Consider the following 19,301-nt stretch of genomic DNA (forward strand, 5'->3'; position numbering starts at 1 on the left):
CATTGATCACCCTTGTTAGTTCTAGTTTTCTTTGTCTTCTACAACTGCATTGTCTTTATAGATTCATGATAGTGGATAATAGGTAATTCTACCTGCAGATAATTTGGAGAAAAATTTCTATATATTATTTCAAAGTCACCCTTTCCCCCATTGCCCACCTATAACTCTCCAGAAACAAAATTGTACTTGATTATTATTTTTTTCACTAAGGGATATCTGGTATTAACTTACTGTAACAATATATGCCTCAATATAATTCATGGCCGAGGGCCTTGCCCGCTCCTTCCCCATCCCCTCTCCCCTAAGCTCTGGACTTTGTGAATATGGGGACTGAGCCAAGGGAGCTGTTTTCTCTTAGGCTCATTAAGTCTCCACTCAGAGTAAACTCTGGGAAATCTGCACAGATAGCTTGTGTCAGAGTCAGTCAGCTAGCATTTATGAAGCACTTACTATATGCCCGGCCCCATGCAGAGCTCTGAGGATACAAAGAAAAGCAAAAAACAGCCTTGCTCTCAAGTTGCTCATAGTCGGGGGTGGGGGGGGGGCAACAACAACATGCAAAATAACTATGTACAAACAAGCTACAAACAGGATAAATTAGAGAGGGAAGGCATTAGCATTAAGGAGAATTAGGAAAGGCCTCTTGCAGATGGTAGGACTTTAGTTGAGATTTGAAGGAAGCCAAGAGGCTGAGATAAGGAAGGAGTTTTAGGCAAGGGGGACAGTCAGGGAAAAGGCACAGTCAGGAAATGCAGCGTTGTGTGTGTAAGGAACAGTAAGGAGGCTAGTTGTCGCGGTATTACAGCGTACATGGGGGAGAAGAGGGGAGAATTGGTGTGGTGTAAGAAGGCTGGAAAGTTAGGAAAGGGCCCTGTCGTAGAGGACCTTATAAGCCAAACAGAGGATTTTAGGTTTGGTCTTGGAGGTAATAAGGAGGTATTGGAAGTGACTGCATGGGGAAGGGGTAACATAGTCAGATTTGTACTTTGGGAATATCAGTTTGATAGTTAAGTGAAGAAAGGACTAGGGTGGGGAGAGAGTTGAGGCAGGGAAATCTAGGAGCAAACTATTAGAGCAGTTTAGGTGTGAGGTGATGGTGGTGGCAGTGTCAGAAGAAAGGAGGGGGTGTGTAAGAAAGATGTCATGGAGATCAAAATGACAGTACTTGGCAACCGACTGCATTTACAAGGTAAGAGAGAGGTAGTAGTTGAACATGACACCCAGGTTGCAAGTGTGTAACAGAGGCTTAAATTCCTATGTAAACTCTCAAAGTAACATGTATGCTGGGTAAAGCAGGGCTTCTTAAACTTTTTCCACTTGCGACCCCTTCAGTGCTTCTTAAACTGTAGGTCGTGACCCCATATGGGTTTAGGAAGCGCGGGGTAAAGGACAGCCTTTATTTCACCCCACAGAAAATTCAGAAGATACAAAGGACTCATAAGAGCCCACAAATAGGTACAAAAACACACATAAAGTATTCACAGTCACCCATAGGCTTTGCTTGAAAGGGAACTGGACTTGGAGTTTCCAGTGAGGTGATAGTCTGACATTCCATTAAAATCTCTCTTCTCCAAAGGATCCTGTATACTTCCTTCCATACTTGTAGTGCCATCTTAGGGTTAAGACTTCCCTGAGGGGCAGCTAGATGTCGCGGTGGATAGAGGTCCAGCCTTGGAGTCAGGAGGACCTGAGTTCAAATCCAGCCTCAGACACTTGACACTTACTAGCTGTGTGACCCTGGGGAAGTCACTTAACCCCGATTACCTCACCAAAAAGCAAAAAAAAAAAAAAAAAAAAAGACTTCCCTGAAAGAAAAATGCATTTTGAGGCTACTGTACAGACAACCTCCTTCCCATCAAATCTGTGCTGTCTGAATAACTAACAGTAATAATGGGGAGTCAAGTACTTGTCTTCTGCTCCTCCATGCCATGACTTCTCCAAAATAGGAATTATGCACAATAGGTAAAGTAATTTTAGGTATCTCTATGGTCTAGGACACCAAGAGCCCAAACAAAGTAACAATTCAGTGAATTAAGAGCAAAAAAAACCTACTCACTAACACCTCACACCCTCACTCAGCATCCTCTGCCCACCACAGTCTGGCAGTAGGGCTATACGAGCCATTAGACTTCCGCAGAACTCAATCTCATATGCCTCACCCTCCCCCAGAACTGTGGAAATTCAAAGACAGAAGCTTGCTTCAGCTGGGACAACAGTGGGGCAGCACTTTGTCACAAGAGATCTCAGGCAGAGACCTGAGGAACAGAAGACCTGTGGGCGGGGGGAGGTGTGGGGGGGCTGTGTAGCACTCCACAAAGCCTGGGGAAAGGAGCCCAGCATCCAACTGAGGTCAGTTCTGTCCCCTAGAAGTCATTTGGGGCAGAGACCAAGGTTGGTGAACCTTGAATTGCCCATCATGAGAGGAGGCATAGATGACTTTAAAGTATAGCCCAAAGAAATGGCACTGAGACGAGAAGGAGTTACAAAATGAGCATTGGAGGAATACAAGGGAAAAAGCCTGAAATTACCAAGGATATCAGGAGGAAGAAAACTCAGCTAAAGACCTTTATTATAAGCAAGTAACCCAACAGGAAAGGTATTAATAACAGAAGGGAAATGCAGCCTCCAGATCAGGTACGTCTGTGAATAAATATTATAAGATAAAGTAAAATGATGAGGCAGAAAACCCTATTGATTCTCAAGAGAGTATGAAACCCCATGGCAAGATATTCCTCAATGTTTTAAAAGAAATATAAGTATTGTGAAGGCAGAATTTATGGCCTACACAGTAGAAATAAGTGGCAAAATAGAAATTATTGAATCTACAGTGTCAAGTCTCACCAAAGAAACAAAAGAGAGAATAACTGATTGAGTACGCAAATATATGGAAACAAAGGACAGTCTAGAAAAAAAAACAATATTGTGAAAAGAAAACATGATCTCCTTAAGAGAAAAACTTATTGATCTCAAAAACAGGATGTGTAGTGTAACTGAAGGATTATAGATCTCCAAAAAAAACATTAAGTCAGAAAAACCCTGAACATCATAATGCAGAAAATTATATAAGAAAACTGCCTTCTGAACATAGAAAACAAAGTGCCAATTGAAAAAATCTACAGATTATCCCTAGAAAATACCGTATGATGTAAATTTCAAAACACATAGTTGTTAAAATAAACAATTCCACTAACAACAAATTCTGCAAGCCACCAGTAGAAAAAACTTCAAATATAAAAGAAAAGAAATTCAAATAACAAAAGGCTATTCTGCACCCACCAGAAACCACAGGAGGAGATAAAATAATGTAGAGTGAAAAAAAGAGTAAAAAAGCTTCAAAATGCAGTATGTGACTTAGACTGCAAATCTGAGCCTAACCATTAATGAAAAAAAAATGTATGATCAATGGAGTACCCAGTTTTTCAGAAATATCTACATATATATGTACGGTATATACATATATAAACATACATGTGTATATGTATGTATTCATGTATATGTTTCAGGAGGAAATTTTTGTTATAAAAGGAATTTGCTTCATCTTTATTATCACTAAGAAAAGTGGTTATTTCTTAATTTAGCACATACACACTTAGAAATACTTTGATATAAGCAAGTCAGTATGTTTTGCAGTAGCATAAAAGTCCCTATACTGCCCACTTATCATCACACAATTAATTTTGCTAAGAAACTTCCTTTTAATGAACTTTTTAATAAGGTTGATTACCCTCATAACAATTTGAAAAACTGTATGTGGTTCATTGTGTTTGTCTAGGAAGCATTTCTAGAAAGCAAAGTTTTTAAATTACATGAGGGGCCACATTTTTTTTTTTGGATAGGTAATGGGGTTAAGTGACTTGCCCAGGGTCACACAGCTAGTAAGTGTTATGTGTCTGAGGTCAGATTTGAACTCAGGTCCTCCTGAATCCAGGGCTGGTGCTCTATCCACTGCACCACCTAGCTGCCCCAGAGGGGCCACATTTTTAACTAATGTTTTTATATTTTAATTTCATTCTGACATTAATTGAGCCCCATCAATGAAGGTCTCTAAGCAACTTTATATAATGCAAATCACAGATGTCACAGATGAGCTTTGTTTTGTAAAGTTTGCTTTTGCTTATTAATGGCATCTAATTTTGACAGCATACTTTCATTTATTCGTTTTAGCATTCTTCTAGGATGATATTGTAGCTAAATGACAAGTTACCTTTGATTTCTCTCGCAGTTGAGAGATACGCTTGGGTCTGTAGGATTATCTCCATCCTCTGACACTCCAAAACACAAGTCATTATGGAGGCGTCACCCATACTCACATATGGGTACCTCTAGTTCATCTGTTTTCTGCCAAGAGGTAGAAGGCATGCTTCATTATCAGTCTTCTGGAGTCATGATTGGTCATTCAAAGTTATCTTTTATTATTTTATTATATTTTATTATTTTATTATATATTATAATAATATATTATTATAATATATATTGTTATGTTATATTATATATAATATTTATATATTATTTTATTATATCATTTTATTATGATACTGAAAAAGCACTTTTTTGTAGCACTTTTTCTCCTGTTTCTGCTTGCTTCATTCTGCATCATTTCACATGAGTCTTTCCAGGTTTCTCAGAATCCTTCCTTTTCATAGTTTTTTATGGAATGATAAAATTCCATTAGGATCAACCATTCCCAACCTGTACATATAGGTCTTTTACCTCTGTTTTTGACACCTTTGAGATATTTGCCTAGTAATGACACAACTGGAGGTTTCAACCCAGGTTCTCTGATTCCAAATCTGGAGCTCTCTGTTTTTTTCCTTCTTTTTTAAAATTGTTATTTTCACATTAGTCATGTTGTAAAGAAGAGTTAGAACCAATGGGAGCAACCATGAGAAAGAAGAAACAAAACAACAACAACCTATTTCCCCCCCGTTTATGCTTTTCTCTCTCCTTTCTCCCTTTCCCTCACTAGATTTATGCTTTTGACCACCACCTCCCTCAATTTGCCCTCCCTTCTATCAGCCCCCCTTTCTTTTCTTTCCCCTTTCTCTTCCTACTTCCGATAGGGTAAGTTAGATTCCTATACCTAACTGATTATATTATTCCCTCTTTGAGCCAAATCTGATGAGAGTAAAGTTCAAACAATGCTCACATCCCTCCCTTCTTTCCCTCTACTGTAATAGGTCTTTGTGCCTCTTCATGTGATGTAATTTACCCCTTTCTGCCTCCTCTTTTCCTTTTCTCCCAGTACAATGCCTTTTCATCACTTAATTAGATTTTTTACCATCACATTAAAGTCAACTTATACACACACCCTCTAAGTATACCCCTTCTAAATGTCATAGTAAAGATACAGTTTTCAAGAGTTACAAATATCATCTTACCTCGTAGAGATGTAAACAGTTTGCCCTCATTGAATAACATGTTGTTGGCTTTTTTTTTTCTTTCCTAATTCCCTTTTTGGCCTTTCTTGTGTCTTGTATTTGAAGATCAAAATTTCTGTTGAGCTCTGGTTTTTTCATCAGGAAGGTTTGGAAGTTCCCTATTTCATTGGGTGTCCATTTCCACCCCTAAAAGATTATGCTCAATTTCACTTGGTAGTTGATCCTTGGTTGTAATCCAAGCTCCTTTACCTTATGGAATATCATATTCCAAGCCCTCCAATCTTTTAATGTAGAAGCTGCAAGGTCCTGCATAATCCTGACTGTGGTTCCATGATATTTAAATTGTTTCTTTGTGGCTGCTTGCAGTATTTTTTCTTTGACTTGATAATTTTGAAATTTGGCTACAGTATTCTTTGGCATTTTCAATTTGGGATCTCTTTCAGGAGGTAATGGGAGGATTCTTTTGATGACTATTTTACCCTCTGGTTCTGCCTCAAGGCAGTTTTCCTTGATGATTTCTTGAAAAATTCTATCCAGGCTCTTTTTTTTGTCATGGCTTTGAGCTAAACCAATAATTCTTTTTTTGGGGGGGTGGCACTAGGCAACGGGGTTAAGTGACTTGCCCAGGGTCACACAGCTAGCAAGTGTCAAGTGTCTGAGGTCAGATTTGAACTCAGGTCCTCCTGACTCTAGGGCTGGTGCTGTATCCGCTGCACCACCTAGCTGCCCCTAGACCAATAACTTTTAAATTCCCTCTCCTGGATCTATTTTCCAGGTCAATTATTTTTCCAATGAGGTATTTTACATTTTCTTCTATTTTTTTTCATTCTTTTGATTTCGTTTGACTGATTCTTGCTCTCTCATAGAGTCATTAGCTTCCACTTGCTCCATTCTAATTTTTAACAAGTTGTTTTCTTCTGTTAGATTTTGTACATCCTTTTACATTTGGCCCATTTTACTTTTTAAGGAGTTCTTCTCTTCAGTGAGTTTTTGTGTGTCCTTTTCCATTTGACCAATTCTAGGAGTTGTTTTCTGCAGTCAATTTTTGTCCCTCCTTTTCCAAGCTGTTGACTCTCTCTTGCATATCTCTCATTTCTTTTACCAATTTTTCTTCTATCTCTCTTATTTGACTTTTAAAATCCTTCTTGAGCTCTTTGAAGAAGGCTTTTTGGGCTTGAGACCAGTTTATATTCCCCTTTCAGGTTTCAGATTTAGGTATATTGACAATGTTGTCCTCTTCTGAATTTGTGTTTTGATCTTCCCTGTTCCTATAGTAAGAATCTATGGTCATTGTTCACTTCTGCTTTTTGCCCGTGGTACTTGCCTATTTCCTAGCTTTTAAAGTTGAGCTCTTCTGCTAGATGACAGGAGACACTGACCCAAGCTTCTTGTGCTGGAGACCAGGGTCCTGATTACTGGCTTTGTGTGCTTGGGCCTCAGGTGCTGGTAGCTGGAGGCTTGTAGGGGTCTGGCAGTTTACCTGGTGCTGAGCTGAGGTCAGCAGTACTGAAGCTCTCAGAGTTGGGGTGGGGTCTGGCCATCTGGAGGAAACCGGCTCACCTGGGCTGCTTTGAAGCACTGGAACATTTGACTGTTGAAGGATGTCTGCCTCCCTAGAGTTGTGCTTCCTGGAGTTGGGCTGGAGCACGGGGAAGTTTGGCTGCTGGAGGATGCCTGTCTGCTGGCACATATGGTGGTTTTCTGAGCTGGAGTCTATCAGTTCCTCTGCCTGTGCCAAGGCACTCGGGGTGTCCTGGTGTTGGTGCTTGCCTGTTCCACCACCTTAGGACTCAGGATCTCCCACTGGTTTGCCGAGGTGGGGCTTGCTGCTGGTTTGCTAGAATGCCTCCCATCCTGTACTGCTCCCTGTCCACCAGAGCAAGGAAGACCTTTCCTATTAATCCCCCAAGCTTCCCAGTCTACAAGATTGCTGCATCCCATCTTTCTGCTGGCTGAGCTGTTCAGTTTTTTCCTGGGGCAATATTTTCTGGGTTTTTAGAAGTAAGAGAGAGTGAGAGTGATTTACTTCTTACTCTACTGTCTTGGCTCCTGGAAGTCCAACCTAGAGCTGTTTTCACTATACCATGTTACCTCAGCCACACCTAACCTGCTAAACTTCACCTCTGATGCTTTGGATGGTGTGGCGTTGCTCAGAATAGCTAACACAATGGATGGAGTCAGGATTGAGAATGTTCTTAACAGTCTGGGTCTGAATCCCAAGACTTAAGCTCATTGCTCTCTTAAGACCCTATTCTCCTACTGGCTGGTTCTCCCCTTAACCTCCACTTTAAGGAAAGTACACAGGTCAGCCATGTCTTCATCCCTCTCCAGGGCTCCATTCTGAACTCTCTAGACTTTCTGTACCACCCTCCTCCACAACCCTTTCAGCTTCTTATGTGTTGTCTTCCCCCCTAACAATGGAATCCCCTTGAGGGCAGGGACTCTCTTTCAGCTTGTATTTATATTCTTAGTACTTAGCAAGGTGCTAGACAGAGTAAGCATTTAACTAATAATGCTTATTAACTAACAATATAGATAAAATTCAATAAGAATAAATGTAAAATCTTAGGCTTGGATTGAAAAAATCAACTCAAATGCCAAATTGGGAAGGCATAGTTCAAGAGCGGTTAATCTGAAAAAGATCTTAGGGTTTAATTGTAGTACATGCTCAATATGATTTATCAGTGTGATACAACTACACCAAAAAAGCTAATGGGATGGATTACATTAAGAGTCAGAGCTTTCCACAATAGTCGCTTTGTACTCTGTCCTGGCCAGAGCACATCTGAAGTAGGATAATGAAGAACCTCAAGTCTATGTCATACCAAGATAGATTGAAGAAAGTGGCGGTATTTAACCTGGAAAAGAGAAGAAAGACCAGGGTGGTGATGGTAATAACTGTGTTCAAATATCTGAAGGGCTATTATGTGGAGGGGGAATTATACTTGCTCTATTTTAATTAGGTGTTTGAGAGGCTTCTATCTACTTAGGGGCCTCTTGCCAGAGGGGGAAAATCAGGAGCAAAGCTGAAAAGAAGCAAATTTAGGATTAATTTCAGGAAAAACTTACTAAAAATTATATCTGTTTAAAAGTGGAATGGAGTGCCTTTGAGGTGGTAGGCTCGCTCCCCACATTAGCCACAGACTGTATGTTATCGTTAAGATTCCTGTTCTCCCATATTCTCCTCTCTCTTGTGGCCAAACTCCTTAAGAAAACCATCTACAATTGGTGCCTCCATTTCCCTTCCTCTCACTTTAAGTCTCTGGAGCCTGACTTCTTACCTCACCATCCAGCTGAAGCTGCTGTCTCTAAAATTAGCAATGACCTCTTCACTGCCCACTCTGAAGGTCTTTTCTCGTTCCTCATCCTTCTTGATCTCTTGTAGTCTTTGACATTGTCAATCACCCTTTTCCCGTTACTCTCTTCTGGCTGGGTTTTCATGACATTGCTTTCTCCTGTATTTCTTCCTACAAATCTGACCAGTCCTACTGAATCTCCTCTTCATCCTCATCACAGTCACTAAGTGGGGGGGTCTGTCCTGAGACTTCTTCTCTTCTCCCTCTATGTAATCTCATCTGTTCCCATGGATTCAGTCATCTCTATACAGATGATTTTCAGATCTGTTTGTCCAGCCCTCACCTTTCTCCTGACTTTGGTCTTATATCTCTAATGTCCTACTAGACATCTTGAACTGGGTCTCTCATAGACATCTTGAATTCAGTGTGTCTAAATGTGAACTCATTATCTTTGCCCAAAACTCTCCCCTCTTCCTAACTTCCCTATTACTGTTGAGGGTAATCACCATCTTCGCAGTCACTGGACTCACAACCTAAGTGTCACCCTGGACTCCTCTCTCTCACCCAACTTCCCCATATCCAATCAGTTGCCAAGTACTTTCATTTCTACCTTATTAACATCTCTCATGTATACTCCCTCCTCTTCTCTTACTTCATCTCTCTAGGCTTCAGGTTCTTTATCTATAAAATGAGGAGGTTAGCCTCAATGGTCTCTAAGATTCCCTATTATTCTGAATGTATAATCCTGTGTATGGATGATCCTAGTGTAGTAATTCTGAGTATCTGATCATGGATTCAAAACAGGGTAAGGAGGCAAGTAAAGCCAGAATAGAAAAGATATGAAAAGGTCCAGAGACCAGGAATGATGCATGATGCAGGCAAACAGGTATAATGTGAGTGTGATACACTAGGAAAGCAGGACCATACAGTTTTCTCCTGTCACTACTGCTCCAATATAATACAGGTCATTAGCAAAATTATACTCAGCAAAAAAAATCATTACACTGTATACCTTGCCCCAGAGGTATCTCTGCTAGGCTCTACCACATAGAGATCAAAGAAAGAAGGCAAGGGTCCACTTGTATGAAAAATATTCATAGCAGCAGTTTTTGTTGCAGCTGAGAACTGGAAACAGAGTTGGTGTCCATTAATTGGGTAACAACTAAACAAATCATATAAATGAAATGGAATATTATTGTACTTTGAGAAATAACAAAAGGAAAGCATTCAAGGAAACCTCAGGAGATTTGTATACACTGATGCAGAATGAAATAAACAGAACCAAGAGATCCATTTACATAATGACCATAACTTTGTAAAGATGAGCAACTTTGGAAGACTTAAGAACTCTGATCAATACAGTGATCAACAGTGATTCCAGAGAACCAATGATGAAGCATACTACCTACTTCCTGAGAGAAAGGTGATAGATTCAAGAAGCAGAATTAGACATAATGTTTTCATACATGGCTGATACAGGAATTTGTTGTGCTTATTTGTGCATATGTATTACAAGTATTGTGAAGAGTGGAAAAAAATGAACAAGTATAGAGGAAAAAGTACCGATATCTAAGTATTAAGCTTAAACATTTTTGAACTGTATTCTTTCTTCCATATTGTTTTCAATATGTTTGTTTTTAAGATATGATGGAAGGAAATACTGGCCTAAAGTTAGGTAAGGATAAAGGAGGAATCAATTTAAAAAAAAAAAAAAGGTAAGAAAAGGACAGTTAGGAAGTAGAAAGCCAGAAGGGTGCCATCAAATCCTAATTCAAAGGGTCCCTTATTTTTGGAGGTGGTAATACTGAAGAGGGGAAGGCAATGAACATTGTAGAGGGTTTGAAACTCATTAGGATGAAATAGAGGTAATAATCATAACTTGGATTATACAGAGCTTTACAATTTACAGAGCACTTTCCTCACAATGAGAGAATATTTTGCATACCATTTTACAAATGAGGATTTCTTCTTGTTGAGTTGTTTCAGTCGTGTCTGACTCTTTGTGACCCCATTTGGGGTTTTCTTGGCAAAGATACTGGCATGATTTGCCATTTCCTTCTCCAACTCATTTTACAGTTGAGGAAACTGAGGCAAGCAGGGTTAAGTGACTTGCCCAGGGTCACACAGCTAGTAAGTATCTGAGGTCATATTTGAACTCAGGTCTTTCTGACTACAGAACTGAGTCACAAATTATATCAGTGCCTTAGGTACACTTTAAGAAAAACTAAATCAGGGAAAGTCAACATTCAACTATCACATTTACTGTCATATTTATAATTGAGCATTGGAGGCTATGGTTCTAAGGTGCAAGGCAATGTACATAAAAAAATTTAAAAAAATGAATCTTTCACCTAACATTTTTAATTAAAATAAAGATAATTAGAAAAAGAATTACATCATTTTCATCATATTTTTCATAACCAATAATAGTGAAGGCATTTGCCTTGAAATGCAAAGGTCTCACATGCAAAGTGATTATCTGGGATTCTTAACCTTTTTTTGTGTGTGTGTCCTAGACCCTCTTGGCAATCTGGTGAAGCCTATGGACTCCTTGGAATGATGTTTTTAAATGCATAAAGTAAAATATATATGATTACAAAGGAAATCAATTATACTGAAATGCAATTATCCAAAAAAAATTTTCTTTAAATAAATTCACAAACCAGGTTAAGAGTCCCTACTTTAGATTTTACTCTTCATCAGATAGATAGATAGATAGACCGACAGAGAGTACTCTTTCAAAATGATCACTTAAGAGATCATCCAGTTAGGAAGTGCTCATGTTTCAGCTAATGTTCATTAGCTCTACATTAATCTATTATTCAACACCTCTGGGCTGTACTCTCACTGGGTATTTCTAGTGTTTACTATCAGTAATGAAGTTAATGATGTAGATTTGCCCACATGGGGGCAATTCAATTAGGATCCATTCTGTTTTCAAAAGGCTTATGCTTCCCCTTTGAGGTTATATTGCAGCTTTAGCCTGGGGACCATTCCTTTGTGACTATCCCCATTGCTTATTTAATGACATTAAATAAGTGATCATTTCTTTTCTCCCTTTGTCATCTGTGTATACAATGATTATCACTGGGCTCAGTTTGAAGAAATTATTGTTTTTCAAAAGCATAAGTGCTTTCATTCCATTACAGTAATTGAAAAGGTAATAGGTTTTTCAAAATCTATTTACAGTATCTATGATAGAAATTAAATGACAAGTGTATAGTATGAATTGTTTTCTGACTGATAGAAATGACACTGTGGGTTTTAAAGACCATTCCTAGTTTTGTTCTTTGCTATTTGACAGCCCACCTGCATTTACTGAGGAGCATTGTGGCCAAAACATGATGCCTCACTTATGCTACTATATAAAAGAAGTATTTTGTAAAATTTAAAGTTCTGTAGAAATCAGATTAGTTATTATTGTTATTATCTGATATCCTTAGGGAATGGGGTATTAGAAGTAAATTTTCTAGAAACCTGAAGCTCATCCATTTAAACAAATGATTCATTTCAATTATTTTTAAGTAATCTTTCTAAGGAATTTTTAAGTAATTTTTCTTTTTGTACATTTCTCTAACTTAAAAAAAAAGAATGCAAAGACCATAATTTAACCTTTTTTTGATGACAACAGTTATAGTGCATAATACCCTAATACCCTCAGGGGCTATTGAGACTGGCAGGCAAGATTGGTCCTGCACCAAAAGTTCCCTATACTGAATGACCCCTAAACTGCTATGGACAATTGTCAATTCTTGTCTTGGTTTGATAATTTTCTGTCTCCTACCTTGCTATAAAATGTAACTTTTTACTATTGTCATTGGGCCTACCTCTAGAAGCCTATTCCCCACCCCTTACCTCCCACACTTTCCTTTCTAATTTGTTATTGAGTTAGGAAACCAGATAAACAAATTTATTAAAATTGTTTCTAAAATAGGAGTAAATAGGCTCTGAGTAAAGGGCTGGGAACTCTGGTAAAGAAAGCACATAAGCTTGAAGAATATAGACTTTGGCATCTCTTTTGGCTGCTATGAGGATTTTTTGGTCTTTTTTCTTCTTTCTAGGTTCACTGATATATTTCAGATAGTTGAGATTGGTTGTTAGGTAAGTGACTTCTGGATCAGTGCAGTGTTTCTGCATAAAGGAAATAAAATATAATCTTTATTGTTTAGATAGCAAAGGACCATAAAATCTAATGTATATATTGGTATCTTTACCATTTGGTTCTAAATATTCAATATTGTCAATACTTAATTATACGTGCACAGGTCATACATACTATGGCTTATCTGCTCCATACACAGGGCAATTCATTCAATGTTATGACTGCTTTTCTGACATCTAAAGTCCTAATGGAATATTTTCCCTTGTTTTCCTTTCCTTTTCTCTTTCTCTAAGAACTATATGCTATCTTTTTCCCTTCTGTTGATGTTTGTCAGTTAGTAACAGCAACTGGATTTACTTTCTCAACAATCTTTAAATTCACTACCTTCAGCCGTATATACTTTTTTGGAAACTCTCTTCTCAAATGTGTTGATTCCCTGCCCCTTACCCGCCCTTCAATCTGTCTCAAGGACAAGGTAACTACTGTATCCACTAGGTAGGTAGGTAGATAGGTAGGTAGGTAGGTAGAAAGAGCATTTTAATAAGTGTTTACTTACTATGTTCTAGGCACTTTGCTAAACACTAACAATCCAATACATGCAGATGTAAACAAAACAGTCCCTGCCTTCAAGACACTTATCTTCTAATGGGGGAAAAATACATAAAAGAGAGCTTAGAAGGGGAAGGGGTTATAAGCACAGAGGCCTGGGAAGGAGTGGTCTAGGCAGTGGCTAGAAGCCTGGGTTCTGGCAACAACAGGCAAAAGCTGAAATCCGAGGGACCAGGCAGCAGAGTCCCAGCTGCTGGTGGGAAGTGGTAAAAGAGAAAGTGCAAGTAGAGTTTTACTACTAATTTGTATTTGTCATGCTGAAACTCTCTCACATTACCCTCTAGTACTACTTAAAACATTATGTAAATATTTTTGTTGTTGTTATTATTACTCTAAAGATATAGTGAACTGAATGTAGGATAAGAGAGTCCTGAGTCCTGCTTCTGTGTGCTTTCCTCTGCACTATGGTTGTTGAGAAAACCTTCTTTTCATCAACCTGTACAGAAATAGTAAGGCCAGCTCCCTAGCTGCTGAGCCTCTCCGAACGTCCTCTTTTTGTTACACCTTTGATTCTAGGTCCTCCTCCTACCTGTTTACCTGCTCCTGCTCGATCTCCTTTGCTGGTTCTTGATCCACACCATGCCCTCTGGTGGTGTGTCACCCAAGACTCTGTCCTAGGCTCTTTTCCTCTTTCTCTCTATACTCTCTCATTTGATAATCCTATCAGCTTCCTTGGGTTTGGATCTTATCTCTAAGCAGATGATTCCATGTCATGTCCCCCTCCCTCTCCCCGCCGCTTAATAAATGCCATTGGCTTCATATTACCTCAGTACACAATATCAAGTCTTATTAGGTATTTAAAGTTCTGCCTAACTTGGACTCTCCTCACCTTTCCATTATTCTTATACTGTGTAGTTATCCCTTCCACATCCCAAGGGTTAGGGCATGGCACCCCTGCAATATGGAAAATCCGTGTAAAATTTTTTGGCCCTCCTTTCATACCAGAGAAGAAGTCTGAATTTTTTCTTTTTTCTGTGGGATGTTTACAATATTTTATTGTAAAATTTGGGTTAAGTATTTTGTCATAGGCTGTGTGTTGTCTGCTGGCCTTCATGTGTCGTCTGCATCTCCGACAAAACTTCCAAAAATTTCTTATTTAATTTCTTATGCCAACCCCTGACCACCGTGGTGGGGAAAGTCACAGTTGTGGAACAGATAACTGTGCTCACCTCCATGCACTCTGATCCAGCCACACTAGCCTACTTGCTGGTCACATAACACTCCTCTCTACTATCTATCCACCATCCCTGAAATATTACTCCTCCTCATTTGTACCTCTTTGCCTCAGTTCAAATCCTACCTTCTGCAGAGGACCTTTCCCAGTCCCTTTCCTGCTAGTTTCTTCTCCTATGAGATTACCTCCCATATACTTTGTATATGTCTTGTATGTACCTAGCTATTTACATTAGAATGCGAGTTCGTGAGTTTGTAGGGCAGGGACTAGTTTTACTTTTCTTTGTATCCTCAGTGTTTAACAGAGTTGTGTGTGTGTGTGTGTGTGTGTGTGTGTGTGTGTGTGTGTGTGTGTGTGTGTGTGTGTGTATTTTCAGAACTTAAACACCAAATAAAATGAGCAATTCCACAAAAATAATAGAACAGGAAAAGAGAATTGTATATAAGACTGCAGATCCCTCATACATATAGTTTGCTTTTCTTTTTAATAATATAATTTCATCTGCATTTTTAAAAAAGATGCCCCAGTGACCCTTTCCCCCTCTTTTTCTCCTTTTTCTGTCCTATCCTTCTGTATTTTGTGCATCTACCCAATTCCACTGCTCCACCTCTTTAGTTTTGATAAGTATTGCTTTGAAGTTCAGGTTTTTGGCCACTAGGTATAGAGTGTCAGGCCTGGAGTCAGGAAGACCTGGGTTTAAATCCTACCTCAGACACTTACAAGCTGGGTGACCCTGGGCAAGTCATTTAACATAGCTTGCTTCAGTTTCTCATCTGTAAAATGGTCTGGAGGAGGAAATGACAAACTACTCAAGTATCTTTGCCAAGAAAACCCCAAATGGGGTCACAAAGAGTCAGACACCACCGAAACAACGCAACAACAAGTTTAGTTTGAGATCTGGTACTCTTGGACTCCCTTCTTTCCCACTTAAATTTTTTTCCCTTAAGATTTTTTTACCTTTTGTGCCTTCAAATAAACTTAGTTATTTTTTTCTAGCCCTATAAAATAAGTGTCAAGTTTATGCCTGATACATATATAGCTGTTTTCCAAAACAGATAGATTAGAAAGTGATTATTCCATTATAAAGGGGCTATTTGCTTTTCAAGATGATTCAAAGCATTCCTTTAAAGTAGTAAGCTTCCCAGATGCATTTAAGTGTTTGTTCAAGTGCTATAAAGAGGAAAGCTACAAAGATGAGTAAAATGGAATCCTTGGCCTTAAAGAGCTTAAAACCTAGTCAAAAGGATAAGACAAATGCTTACCATACCTGGCAGCCTCTGATGAGAGAGATACAAAGTGCTCTGGAGGATTAAAGGTCTTCAAGGAAGAGGTGACTTTTCAGCAGGTTTTTGGAGGAGGGATGGAATTGTGAAGGATGGAGATGAAAGGGAGGAATATTTCTGGCAGAAAGAACATAAGTAAAGGCACAGAGTCAGGAAAGTGTGGGATGTATACAAAGAACAGCCCAGAAAATGTTATGTGTATGGGGTATGGAAGAGAGAGACAAGAAAAATATGTTGGGTTCATAGTTTAGAGGGCCTTAAATTCCAGGTAAGGAATTTGCATTTCATTCCGCAATGGGGAATTACTGAAGGCATTTGAATAGGAAAGTGGCATTATCAGAGTTCTTTGAAAAAATTAATCTATAAGGTGGATTGGAGGGGAAGAAGAGATTGAAGGATTAACTGGAAAACCCTGTTAATCTGGGCAATAGGATTAGGAAAGAATTTGTATGCTATAAGCACAAGTACAATGCTAATCTTTGGGCTCTGGCAGGGCCTCTGCAGAAAAGTCTGCTGTACCAGTAGCCTATGAGTCCTTTTTATTCAGCTATGTCTTCCTAAACTTCTCTAGCTGCAGGCTTTTGAGATGGTGACGATCACTGGTGCCTACAAGGTCACTCTTTGGGAAGTTAGGGAGTCACAAAATTATTGGTTTTTATATAGATAAAAAGGATCGTAGAGAGCATCTAGGTGGCACAATGGACAGAGCACTGGACCTGTCAGAAAGACCAGAATTCAAATCCAGACTCAAGTACTTACTTGTTATGCGACTTTGGACAAATCACATAACTACTGTCTGCCTTAGTTTCCTCATCTGTAAAATAAAAATAATACAAGCTATTATTAGTTCTTAACCTTTTTGTGTGTGTCATGGACTCCTTTGGCTATTTGTTGAAACCTGTTGATGCTTTCTCAGAATAATGTTTTCAAATGCATAAGATAAAATACATAGAATTGCAAAGGAAATTAATTTATGTTAGAATAGTTATCAAAATATTTTTTAAAAAACAGATTCACGGGGCAGCTAGGTGGTACAGTGTATAGAACTCTAGCCTTGGAGTCAGGAGGACCTGGGTTCAAATCTGACCTCAGGCACTTGACACTAGCTGTGTGACCCAGGGCAAGTCACTTAACCCCAATTGCCTCATCAGAAAGCAAAAAAAAAAAAAAAAAAAAAATTCACAGATCCCATGTTAAGAACTCCTAATCTAATCCAACTTTTTCATTTTACTGAGGAAGGAACCAAGGCCCAGACAAGTGAAGTGATGTGCTCAGTAAGTGACAAGATGGAGACAATCTCCCCTCCCTGCCAACCTGGCATTCTTTCCATCATACAATCCTGCAAAGGATTTGGACAGGCACTTTTAGTTCTTTCTATAGGAAAGGAGCCTGGTTTTATTGGGCTAACCTCCCTTTCCACCATGGACTTGTTCCTTGAAGGATAGTCTTGTGATGCTGTTCATGTGCTGGGAAAGGTCTAGAGTAATGGGAGGAATAAGCAAAAGCAGGAGAGGAAGAGAGAACAAGCAGAGACATGGCAGCAATGTGGAATAGCGAACAGGAGTGAATGAGACAATGCGGAAGCCCCAAGCTAACGTTCCAGCAGGGCCTTTGGTTCCTCATGCCCATAATTCCTGAAGCTCTTAAGAATAGACTTGTAGGTTGAGATCATTCTCTCCCCAGTTAAGCTGAAATGTCTTCTCGCATCTTTATCACAAAGCCCTGACTCTTGTATATTCCATTGCTTAATCTAGGTAACTTTCCCATTACCGTTTCACTGCTTGCTTTGATAAATATTTGTTTCCTATATGTGCCTGACTTGTATAATAAGTGCTTCGTAGTACTGTTTCAGGCCAGCTGAGATTAAGCTATTACCCTCCAGATCAGGGGAAGAAATACCTGCCCATAGAGTGACCAGCGAAAGTGGCTTTTATCCTCATCCCCCAAAAGAATCATATATCTAGACTTCAAATATCTGTGTAATGAATAGATATAATTTCAAATCCAGTATCCTTCTTGAAGACAGGTGAGTGAGAGAGTGATTACCAAGCTGGGGCCCTTCTCCTACTCAGAAGAAGAAGTCAAAGTTATCAATAGTCATATAAAAAAATGCTCCTAATCACTAATAATTAGAGAAATTCAATTTAAAACAACTCTAAGGTATCTCCTCACATTTATAAGATTGGCTAATGTGACAGAAAAGGAAAATGGTAAATGCTGGAGGGGATATGTAAAAATAGGTATACTATTGCACTATTGGTGGAGTTGTAAACTGATCCAACCATTCTGGAAAACAATTTGGAAGTATGCCCAAAGAACTATAAAACCGTGTATACCCTTTGACCCTGAAAAAGATTAAAGGAAAAGGAAAGGGACCTATATGTACAAACATATTTATGGTGACTCTTTTTGTGGTGGCAAAGAATTGGAAATTGAAGGGCGGTCCATCAGTTGGGGAATGACTGGAGTAAGCTGGGGTACATGAATGTGGTGGAGTACCATTGTGCTATAAGAAATGGTGAAGGGGATGGTTTCAGAAAAATCTGGGAAGATTTATATGAACTGATGAAAAATGAAGTGAGCAGAACCAGGAGAACATGGTACATAGTAACAGGAATACTGTAATGATAATCAACTGTGAAAGTCCTAGCTACTCTGATTAGTGCAGTGATCCATCACAACTAAAAAGGACTCATGATGAAAAATGCTATTCATTTTCCTGAGAGAGAATTGAAGAACCCTAAGTGTAGATTAAAGCATATTTTTTCACTTTCTTTCTTTGTTTTGCTTTTTTGTACATGATGGCTAGTATGGAAATGTTTTGCATGACTTTACATGTATGATGGGTATCATATTGCTTGCTTTCTCAATGGGTGAGGGAGGAGATGGAAGGAAGGAGAGAATTTAGAACTCAGAATTTAAAAAAAAACAATGTTAAAAATAAATAAGTATTAAAAAAAATTAGCCCTCTATCTCCTAATTTAAGGTGGTATATAGTTTCTTTTATTCATTCATTCGTCTGTATATTTGTTCATTTATTTATATATCTACCTATCTATCTAATTATGGTAGAGACAGCTAGGTGGGACTGTGGATAGAGCGCTTGGCCTGAAATCAGGAAGACTTAACAAAACCACTCTATAATTGTGTAGGAATCTTTATTTTTATCAAAACTATAGGTTTGCTTTAGAATTATCTTGTTCTTATTCCCTTCTCTTTCTTGGGGCTTTTTTCTTACTCGTTTTCTGTTTCTCTGAAACAACTTTATGAAACTTTTAGGCATTCCAGAATCCTAGACTGGGAACTAAAAGAGAGCTCAGAGGCTGGTTAGTTCTTTGTTAGTAGTTTGTACTTGGTTTATCTTGATTTTAGAAGTATAAATTATTTTGAGTACTTATCATTTTTGACTGGAAGTTTGGCTATTGTTGGAAGATTTCCTTGAAGTAGATATTTTTCTGC

The 19,301-nt window shown here is 38.7% G+C and overlaps 1 protein-coding gene across 2 annotated transcripts in view; it reads left to right on the forward strand.

Moving 5' to 3' along the window:
- ADCY9 (adenylate cyclase 9) overlaps positions 1 to 19,301 on the forward strand; it is a 178,112-nt gene that overhangs the window by 98,706 nt on the left and 60,105 nt on the right. The window lies entirely within an intron of this gene.

The sequence above is a fragment of the Vombatus ursinus genome, unplaced genomic scaffold, assembly GCF_900497805.2.
Source record: "Vombatus ursinus unplaced genomic scaffold, bare-nosed wombat genome assembly UNPS02014171.1, whole genome shotgun sequence".
Lineage (NCBI taxonomy): Eukaryota > Metazoa > Chordata > Mammalia > Diprotodontia > Vombatidae > Vombatus > Vombatus ursinus.